The 11,121-nt window shown below is 36.1% G+C and overlaps 1 long non-coding RNA gene across 2 annotated transcripts; it reads right to left on the bottom strand.

Moving 5' to 3' along the window:
- Positions 1-884: 884 nt before the first annotated feature.
- On the bottom strand, positions 885-10,349 carry LOC109244870. 2 transcript variants are annotated; one of them, XR_002070741.1, is made up of 4 exons: positions 10,180-10,349; positions 9,052-9,143; positions 1,963-2,039; positions 885-1,399 (listed from the first exon to the last, which is right to left on the bottom strand). It is a non-coding gene; the product is annotated as an uncharacterized LOC109244870 (long non-coding RNA). The 2 variants fall into 2 exon arrangements; XR_002070740.1 differs by lacking the exon at positions 9,052-9,143 and having other exon boundaries at positions 10,180-10,329.
- Between the last annotated feature and the right edge of the window lie 772 nt (positions 10,350-11,121).

The following is an 11,121-nucleotide window of genomic DNA, read 5'->3' as shown; positions in this document are numbered from 1 at the left end:
GTGACTGTCGTGATTTATTGGTTTCATTCTAAGGAAATGATTGGTCAAGGTATTGTAAGACGCTGAATTGTGATCTCTACTAGCACTCGGTTATTATTTTGCGTATTCGTTTCATGTATTCTTCTCTGATATATCGAGGTATAGTTCTATTGCTGATTTACGGTGCAGGTGTTATCAGTGAGTAACTTTAAACTAAAAAGCCTCATCACTACTTTGACGAGGTTAGACAAGATACTTACTAGGTACATGGGGTCGATTGTACTCATACTAAACTTCTGCACCTTGCGTGCAGATTTTTTTTGGAGCGGAGATGCTGGTGATGTCGGGAGCTGACTCTGAAGATGTTCGTGCATTCCGGATATAGCTGCCGCTTTTCCTTGGTAGCTTAGGTCTTGTTAATCTGTTATGTAAATTTCAAACAGGTCGTGTAATTATTTGTACCAGCTTTGTAAATTCAAAGTCTTAGAAGCTCATGATTCGTATTACCAGTTCGTGGATCAATTTGTAAATGTTCATATAATTCTTTACTATTTTCCTATAATCTCATTTGGATTGTATTTTCTGTTAGTTGACTTACCTAGTGGATCAAGTTAGCGGCCATCACGATTAGTGATTTTTTGGTCGTGACAGTTACAATTGATAATAACAAAAATAACAATAACAATAACAAATTCAGCAATGATTCGCACCTGAGGTCTGACTTCAATTGCTAAGATTTGTAATTATATTGTGCATCACCTTCATCATTTCTAGGATATGAGAACTCTATAAATACTTAAAACTAGTCTTTTACGTATGTATATATACTAGGTGGTGGTGCCCGTGCCAGCACGGGCCCAATGCTCTAAAAGTTAGAGCTATAATTTTTAATGTTTTTTATGAAATGGCAGCGAAAGAAATATATGCATACAAGTGACTACTAAGTTACAGACAACATTACATCGATGGGCCTAAAATGACAGAGACATAGATGCATGTACATGATCACTAACTAAATCCGATATAAGCAACAAAACTACTAATTCCTCGATGTTATCTAGATGCATTTCGGAATAAATACACACTCATGGATGTGGTATGGTTGCCAACTGATACATTCTTTACATTCATGTGAGCACAACAACAATGTACTCAAATGATAATTGAAAATACCATATCCTCCACTCTGATAAGCCACACCAGCAAATTCAAGAGATGTTTTACATATGAAAATGCCGTTGTTCCTTTTCTACCATAAAGGAGTTTAAATCCCACCTGCAGTACTAAAAGACACAGCTTATACCTCCTTGATCATGTCATTTCACTTAATAACATCTCCAATAGAAGTTGTTCCAACTTTTTTTTTTTGCAACTTCTCTATTGGTAGTTACTCTGTACTATAACTTTGAATAATTATATCCTGCAATATATGAAATACGTAGTTCAGCAAAATGGCATACAAAATCTCACATATCATAAACAAAAGTTATATTAGAAGATAACATCTTTATAACATGGACAAGCCACGACCACGTTCAACTCTAATGCAGAAAACATAACAGACCCAGATAGTAAGGTAACATGAAAGTCTCACCTCATCACTCTCTATTATTTTCAAACTTCCATGGTCCATCGTTGATATTTTATGTTCCAGTTCTTCACATATACTGATGACTCCATAATTATACTAATACACAGATATAGCCATACAAATTGACTCTAAACCAGATTAACACAACTTTCTTCCATTTGTTAACCTTTTAAACATGACCAACACACATCAACACCCAACGGTAGACATAAAAATAAAAAGTTACCTCTGTTGTTTAGTCACTAATCCTATTTTCTACGTCAAAAAACAAACTTCATAAATTCCTTTACACAAAGTGCTTTGATGGAACTATAATTTGACGACGTGAACATTTGAAATGACAACACAACCAGTAAAGATAGTGTGCTATATACAGATTTTACCATCCTCACCTGCTATTATCTCAAATTACTTCGGTGGGAATGCGACGCATTTAATTTCAAGACTGCACCACTTCATAAATCAAATTCTGCCGATATAATGTGGTAAGAAGTGTTAGTAATCTGTATTTGTAAAATAATTCTGAAAAATATAAATGAACATAAATAGGAATGTAAAGGAAATAACAAAAACCAATTCGAGCCCATTGAATTCACAAAGTTTCCTTAAGGAATTTAATCCCCTCCTGGTACCCAAGGTTATGGATTATTTCCTCCCATGATAGAACGAATTACACACTGGCGTAGAGGTACTTCAAACCCCAGTGTTTCAGCGAACACAAAGTTCGGTAGCAAATCACACTTACTGTTGCTTTTAAAAGTATCCAGAAGAAGGAGGAGAAACTCAGAAAATCGTATGAAAATTCTGAGCAGAATAGCCTTGTATTTATAGCCAAAGTTGGGCTGGAATCTGAAGAGGTGTAACTCTTCAGAATGGCTGTTTATGCAAAACGGCCACAGCATAAATGCCATAACATAAATGGTTATTTACTCAAAAATAAAGAGGGAAAATAAAAAGGAAAAATTGAAGGGTAGTTAATTTTCTGTTACAAAAACAGAAAACTGAAATTTGGATAACTGAATTGGATTTAATATTAATATTTATTTTAATATTAATATTCTGTTATTAAAACAAATATTTAATAACATTTCTGTTAATATTTTACTATTAACAAATAAATTTGGTCCAAAAATTAATCAATCGATCGATCTTTTGACCGAATCCGAATCTGAATCCGAATCCGAATCCGAAGCCGAAGCCGAAGCCGAGCCAAGTGACGACGGCGGCGCGAGGCTTGCCTTCTTCTCAACTCTTTATGAGCTAGAAGAAGAGTAATTGCTTATATACCCATCAAAAACCTTTTCCTCTTCCAATATGGGACAATGTCCCTTTTCCAAGGGGGGAAACTTAAAATTTCATTCAAAAATTTCATTTCCCTCCATTTCCCATTCACCCTCTTTTAAGTATTTAATATAATTAAATACATAAAAACCCAACAATCCCCCGCATGACTGGGAATGGCTATATCACGAAAACATGCATGAAAAACTGTGTGATTCGCAAGCAAGGATTAATTGCATCTGGATAAGTAGGTTTCCCTATGAACTTTCCGTAGTTAACTTATGTCGGATATACTCGATCAATCGGTAGATTTGATATCTATGAACCGTCGAACTTTAGTGCATACCTAGACAACCAGAAGTCACACAACCAATCCTTAACCGCCTTTGGTTCTCATTGTTGTGTTCGTTTCAGCCATGAACACCGCCTGGTTTCATAAGTGCGTAGAGAACTGGCCTTCCAGAGTTCTCCTTGAAGCAGCTAACACTTCACACTTACATAGGTGATTCCTAAACGTGTCATTCCGTAGATACACTATTTGATATACCCCGTATCAAATTTAGAAATCATTAAAAACGCCTTAATACTTTATCCTTTGGTACTGAACATTGTCTCATCATGAGAATGGACCAAAAGTTTAGTTGACAATATTGAACCGTCATTAATGACTTTGTTTGATCTCCTTGAACCTAGATCTTGGGATCTCCAATCTTCTAGGTAAAGTTACCGCCACTATGACTTGTTCTCGGCCATAGTCCCATTCCCCTTGATGATTTCTCACCTCTCTAGTTAGGCCTTTTGTAAGTGGATCCGACACATTGTCACTTGACTTTACATAATCAATCGTGATAATTCCTCTAGAGAGTAATTGCCTAACGATTTTATGTCTTCGTCGTATATGACGGGATTTACCGTTATACATAACGCTCCCAGCCCTTCCAATTGCCGCTTCACTATCGCAATGTATGCATATTGGTGGCAAGGTTTGGGACAAAATGGAATATCTTCCAAGAAATTCCGGAGCCATTCAGCTTCTTCACCGGCTTTATCTAAAGCAATGAATTCAGCCTCCATTGTAGAGCGGGCAATACAAGTTTGTTTGGACGACTTCCAAGATACCGCTCATCCACCAATAGTCATATCCACTTGTGGACTTAGAATCAGTTGATCTGGTGATCCAATTTGCATCACAGTATCCCTCAATGACCGCAAGATATTTACTGTAGTGCAAAGCAAAGTCCTGGGTATGTACTAAATACCCAAAACTCGTTTCATGGCCATCCAATGAGATTGACCTGGATTGCTCGTATATCGACTCAATTTACTTATAGCACAAGCTATATCTGGGCGTGTACAATTCATGATGTACATTAAGCAACCCAACACACAAGCATAATCCAACTGTGATATGCTTTGGCCTTTGTTCTTTGCTAATGCAAGATTTACGTCAATTGGAGTCTTTGCAACTTTAAAGCCCAGGTGCTTGAATTTTTCAAGTATTGTCTTAATATAATGAGACTGTGACAATGCCAGACCCTGAGAAGTCTTATGGATCTTAATTCCCAGAATTAAATCAGTAACTCCCAAGTCTTTCATATCAAACTTGCCAGTTAGCATGCGCTTAGTCGCATTTATGTTGGCAATGTCATTACTCATTATCAACATATCATCAACATATAAGCAAATAATGACTATGTGATTTGGAACATTCTTAATGTACACACATTTATCACATTCATTTATTTTAAAATCATTTGACAACATTGTTTGGTCAAATTTCACATGCCATTGTTTGGGTGCTTGTTTTAGTCCGTAAAGGAACTTAACAAGTCTACATACCTTCTTTTCTTTACCTGGAACCACAAACCCTTCAGGTTGTTCCATGTAAATTTCTTCCTCCAACTCTCCATTTAAGAAGGCTGTCTTAACATCCATTTGATGAATTTCAAGACCATAAACTGTAGCTAACGCTACTAACGTTCGTATGGACGTAATTCTTGTAACTGGAGAGTATGTATCGAAATAGTCAAGACCTTCTCGTTGTCTATACCCTTTGACCACAAGTCTTGCCTTAAATTTGTCAATAGTGTCATCATCTTTCATTTTCCTCTTAAAGATCCATTTAGAACCCAACGGTTTATTTCCAGGAGGAAGATCAACCAATTCCCATGTATGGTTATTCAGTATGGATTCTATTTCACTATTGACTGCCTCTTTCCAAAACAATGATTCCGAATAAGACATAGCTTCTTTAAATGTTTGAAGCTCATTTTCCAATAAGAAAGTCACAAAATCTGGTCCAAATGAAGTAGACGTTCTTTGACGTTTACTACGTCTTGGATCCTCTTGGTTAAGTGTACTTTCTTTTGTTTCTTCCCGAGGTCGTTTAGATCCTTCACCAATCTACTCACATTCCTTTTTATACGGATATATGTTTTCAAAGAACTCAGCATTATCTTATTCTATAACCGTATTATTATGAATGTTGGGATTTTCTGATTTACGAACAGGAAATCGATATGCTTTACTATTAGTCGCATATCCTATGAAAACACAATCAACGGTTTTCGATCCTAGTTCTACCCTTTTGGGTTTAGAAACTTGCACTTTTGCCAAACACCCCTACACTTTAAAATAATTCAAGTTGGACTTCCTTCCTTTCCATTTTTCATATGGAATGGATTGTGTTTTGCTATGGGGTACTCGATTTAGTATTCGGCTAGCCGTAAGAACGGCTTCCCCCCACAAGTTCTGTGGCAAACCAGAACTTATCAATAAAGAGTTCATCATCTCCTTTAATGAAGGATTCTTTCTTTCTGCAATCCCATTGGATTGGGGCGTGTAAGGGGCCGTTGTTTGATGAATAATTCCATATTCTAAACATATTTGTTCAAAAGGAGATTCATATTCACCACCCCTATCACTTCATATCATTTTGATTTTCTTGTTAAGTTGCGTTTCAACTTCATTTTTGCATTGCTTGAATGCTTCTATTGCTTCATCTTTACTATTAAGTAAGTAAACATAACAATATCTAGTACTATCGTCAATAAAAGTTATGAAATACTTCTTTCCACCGCGAGATGGTATTGACTTCATATCACAAATATCTGTGTGAATTAAGTTTAAAGGATTTGAATTCCTTTCAACTTACTTATAAGGATGTTTAACATACTTAGATTACACATATACTTGACATTTTGATTTGTCACATTCAAACTTAGGCAATACTTCCAAATTAATCATTTTTCATAAAGTTTTATAATTGACATGACACAAACGTATATGCCATAATTCATTTGACTCAACTAAGTAAGACGAAGCTGAAATTTTATTATTATTTTCAACAACCATTACATCCAGCTTGAAAAGGCCCTCGGTGAGGTAACCTTTTCCTACAAACATCTCGTTCTTACTTATTACAACCTTATCAGATACAAATACACATTTAAAATCATTCTTAACAAGAAGTCCAGTAGAGACTAAATTCTTTCTAATCTCGGGAACATGAATGATGTTGTTCAAAGTCACCACTTTGCCGGAAGTCATTTTGAGAAATATCTTCCCACATCCTTCAATCTTGGCCTTTGCAGCATTTCCCTTTGAAATCGTCTCATCGAGTCCAACATGAGCATAAGTAGCAAAAGCTTCTCTAACAGCACAAACATGGCGAGTAGCTCCAAAATCAATCCACCACTCTTTAGGATTGCCCACCAAGTTGCATTCGGAAAGCATGTCACATTAGTCATCAACATCATCATGCTTTTCAACCATGTTCGCTTGACCCTTCTTCTTGTCTTTCTTCGGAGCACGACACTCCGTAGATTTGTGTCCGGTTTTTCCACAGTTGTAGCAGTTTCCACTGAACCGCTTCTTGCTTGGGTTGTATTTCGTTCCAGAAGCCTTCTTCCTCTTTTTGTTCTCTTTAACAATATTTTCTCCCATTATTGTTGAGTTTTCACGGCCTCTCTTTTCCGCAGCAGAAGCCTTCTTCCTCCTTTTGTTCTCTTTAGCAATATTTTCTCCCATTATTGTTGAGTTTCTACGGCCTCTCTTTTCCGCAGCTTTGTTGTCCTCTTCGATTCTCAACCGAACAATGAGATCTTCAAGGGACATCTCCTTGCGTTAGTGTTTCAAGTAGTTTTTGAAGTCTTTCCACAAAGGAGGCAACTTCTCAATCATCGTTGCTACCTGGAATGCTTCATTGCTGACAAGACCTTCAATGAAATTTCTGTTAGTAAAAACACTAAGATTACTACTTTCAACATCAATATTAATTTGATTTATACCTTCAACAAGGAGATCGTGAATAATCATTTACAATTCCTGGACTTGGGTAATAACAGACTTGCTATCTACCATTTTGTAGTCCAAAAACTTTGCAGCAATGAACTTCTTCAACCCGACATCTTCGGTTTTGTATTTCTTTTCAAGCGCAGTCCACAGTTTCTTTGACGTTTCCACGCCACTGTAGACGTTATACAAAGCATCCTCCAGCCCGCTTAGAATATAATTCTTGCACAAAAAATTTGAATGCTTCCACGCCTCAATCGCAAGAAAGCGTTCAGTTTCTGGAGTTTAATCGGACAGCACAGGAATATCTTCCTTCATGAACTTCTGGAGACTTAGAGTAGTCAAATAGAAGAACATCTTTTGCTGCCAACGCTTGAAATCAATCCCGAAATATTTTTCGGGTTTCACCGTCGGTGCCAATGCTACCGGTGTTGTTCGGCTCGTTGAGGCATTGGCAGTCTCCGTTGGAATAGCTTGGTTCACATTATCATTAGTCATTTCTGTAAAAGAATGACACAAACGTTAAAATCACGTAGATTCTAATAGAGTACAAAACCACACATGTTTTACTCTCCAGAAACAGTGAGTACAAACACAGAAAATATATTAAATTCTTTAAGCTTGTTAGTAATCTGTATTTGTAAAATAATTCTGGAAAATATAAATCAACATAAACAGAAATGTAAACGAAATAACAAAAACCAATTCGAGCCCACTGAATTCACAGTGTTTCCTTAAGGAATTTAATCCCCTCCTAGTACCCAAGGTTATGAATTATTTCCTCCCAGGATAGAACGAATTACACACCGGTGCAGTGGTACTTCAAACCCAGTTTTCAGCGAACGCAAAGTTCGGTAGCAAATCACACTTACTGTTGCTTTGTTTGATGTTAAAAGCATGCAGAAGAAGGAAGAGAAACTCAGAAAATCGTATGGAAATTCTGAGCAGAATAGCCTTGTATTTATAGCCAAAGTTGGCTGGAATCTGAAGAGGTGTAACTCTTCAGAATGGTTGTTTATGTAAAACGGCCACAACATAAATGCCATAACATAAATAGCTATTTACTTAATAATAAAGAGAGAAAATAAAGAGGAAAAATTAAAGGGTAGTTAATTTTCTGGTACAAAAACAGAAAACTGAAATTTGGATAACTGAATTGGATTTAATATTAATATTCTTTTATTAAAACAAATATTTAATAACATTTCTGTTAATATTTTACTATTAACAAATAAATTTGGTCCAAAAATTAATCAATCGATCATTTGACCAAAAATCCGAAGCCGAAGCCGAGCGAGCGACGACGGCGGCGCGAGGCTTGCCTTCTTCTCAACTCTTTATGAGCTAGAAGTAGAGCAATTGCTTCTATACCCATCAAAAACCTTTTCCTCTTCCAATATGCGACAATGTTCCTTTGCTAAGGGGAAAAACTTAAAATTTCACTCAAAAATTTCATTTCCCTCCATTTCCCATTCACCCTCTTTCAAGTATTTAATATAATTAAATACATAAAACCCAACAAGAAGAAATAAGAAAAAAATGAAGTCATGAGTAGTTCATTGTGATACATCAATCCCATCTCTTTCTCCGTGGACTTGGTCTTATGTGACTTTAGCATCCGTAAGTCTATTTTGTGTCACTGAATGGTGGAAAGAAAGAACACAAATTACAGAGACAAAATCAGTTGCAGTAGGTACTTACTTTTTACTGGTGTATGACAACTAAATCAACCTCAACAGTTGTCCACTACCAGAAGGAAGTTTCTATCAAAGGTTGACTACAACGACAATGAAAGATAAAAAATTTAACAAAGAAGTTAAACGCACGAAGTAAGTCCCAGCAACCGTGAACTGGTCTTAACTACTTTCTATTTTAATAACACGGGGATATGTGAATGAGAAGCTCACCTTGCAGAGTGAAGTATGTGGCTCCACTCGCCAAACCAAGAATTCTATTTAGCTTTATCCCAGGCAAGTATTTCTGGCTACGAACTTAAGCACTTAGTCCCAAATAAGTAACACCAAATAAGAAGGCATATCATCAAATATTATAGGTGCATGGTCCAACTTAAAAATTTCAGCAAGTAAACAATGAAAGATTTATATAGGTGGAGAAAAACATATTATTAAAAGAAAGTGTGGCGCAAATCAAGGGGCCCAAACTTACCGCAGCAATTTTCACCTCAGATTTTTGTACGATAATTTAATATTGAACGAATGCGTTGATATCTGTTTTCTTAAAGTTGTGTACCATTCAAGAATAGCCAGACTGAATTCTAAGAATATAAAAGTAAACTCTTAGTCCTAACTCAACCAAAACCCTCTAGAATTTCCTAGTTCTGTTAAAATTCATATTTGTTCACAAGTAGATAAGACAACATGAATTAATTCCAACCCAAGCTGACCAGAAGACCACTGTGTTGAAAAACTCAAACTCAACATACCAAAGTAGGAAATTAAGTGTGTAAGACCAGTGGAATAGACACATCGCCACCCCCTTTGTAGAACAATATCTTTGGAGTGAAGGCAATGTATAATACAGAGATTCCGGATTCATTAACAATTTCTCCAGCTGCAGAATCATGCGTTATTGATTGAACTGAACTACTTCTGACAATACATCTAATATCCACAAATAATTATTAATGGGTACCAGAGAAAAGGAGAACCAAAATCCATGTAAGTTGAATAAAAGGAGGAGAACTAACTACCCCACCGTGAAGAAATTCATAGATGTAAAGAACAAATTGGGAAATACTGAAGAAGAAAAAAAATAGAGATAGAACTCGCCCAAGCAGTATAAGCGATGAATAGACGAAGTCAATAGCTAGCAAAAGAAGATGCGCAAAGACAGGTATAAAACTCGAAAGCAAATGACAAATACTGATCGAAAATAAAGAAGCGCAAAACCAGATGATTGCCAAACTTAATAAAAATTGACAAAGGCAAAGCAAATTTATAGTTAGCCTGAGAAACCCGAAAGAAGATTTAAAGGACGACATGAAACAAATTCAGAGAGATTGAGAAGAAACTAACCCAGGAGCACACGGCAGGATGGAGAATAGAGGGAAGGTATGTAGGTTGATGGAGCTCTGCTTTTTGCTCTAAGTTTGAACTTTGAAGGCATGTTGCTGTGTTAGCGCTATAAAACACGTTGATAGCAGTGATGTTGTGGCTATAGATTTAGGAGACACGTTGAAAATCCAAATGGGCAAATGCTTTGAAAAGTCAAAAATACCCATGATGTCGAATTTATTGGCAATAAGCACACACGCTCGAACCTTGAGCTTTTCTATTATATATATATATATATATATCAAAGACATGTGAAGAGAAAAGAAAGGTACTAGTATTATGGAACTTTGGCTTCTTTCACGAATTCACGTACTGAAAAGAACGATTCGAATCAAAACAGTGGCTCTTGGCAGTTTGGATAAGAGAAGTGATCAGCCTTAATTTATGAGCTACAATATGGACCATTAATATCCTTTACGTGTACTTTTGTAGTCTCATCGTTTAATAAAGTTTCATACAAAAGCAGGTGAATAATATGTGAATTTGTCATCTTCAATAATGAGAGGTACTATTACCAAAATATATTTTGTAAAAGGTAAGTGCCAGTTTTTCGTTTACCAACAATGCACGGAAAGTCCGAGTAGGGTTAAAATTGAACACGAACTTGTGGTTCAACTAGATTTGAACTTATAGTAAAATGAAATTAGATTTGAAGTTATCTTAACCTTGATCACTTAGACAAGGTCTCAACTCTCAATTAACTTGAATATATTTCATCTTCATGTGTTACATGTTCCCTTCCAGGTATTGAATTATGGCATGGCAATTCGTTAAATCTGCAGGGCAATTAATTAAGAATTTAAGCCAATCTATGATATTTAATTTGTGGGAATATGGTCTAGGACCTACCGTAAAGAACATGCAGCAGCAATTCAACTAAAGTGATCAGTAGTTATTACAAAT

The sequence above is a fragment of the Nicotiana attenuata genome, unplaced genomic scaffold (genome assembly GCF_001879085.1).
Source record: "Nicotiana attenuata strain UT unplaced genomic scaffold, NIATTr2, whole genome shotgun sequence".
NCBI lineage: Eukaryota > Viridiplantae > Streptophyta > Magnoliopsida > Solanales > Solanaceae > Nicotiana > Nicotiana attenuata.
Note: the sequence above shows the minus strand (reverse complement) of the source record. Positions and strands in the feature narration are given on the sequence as shown.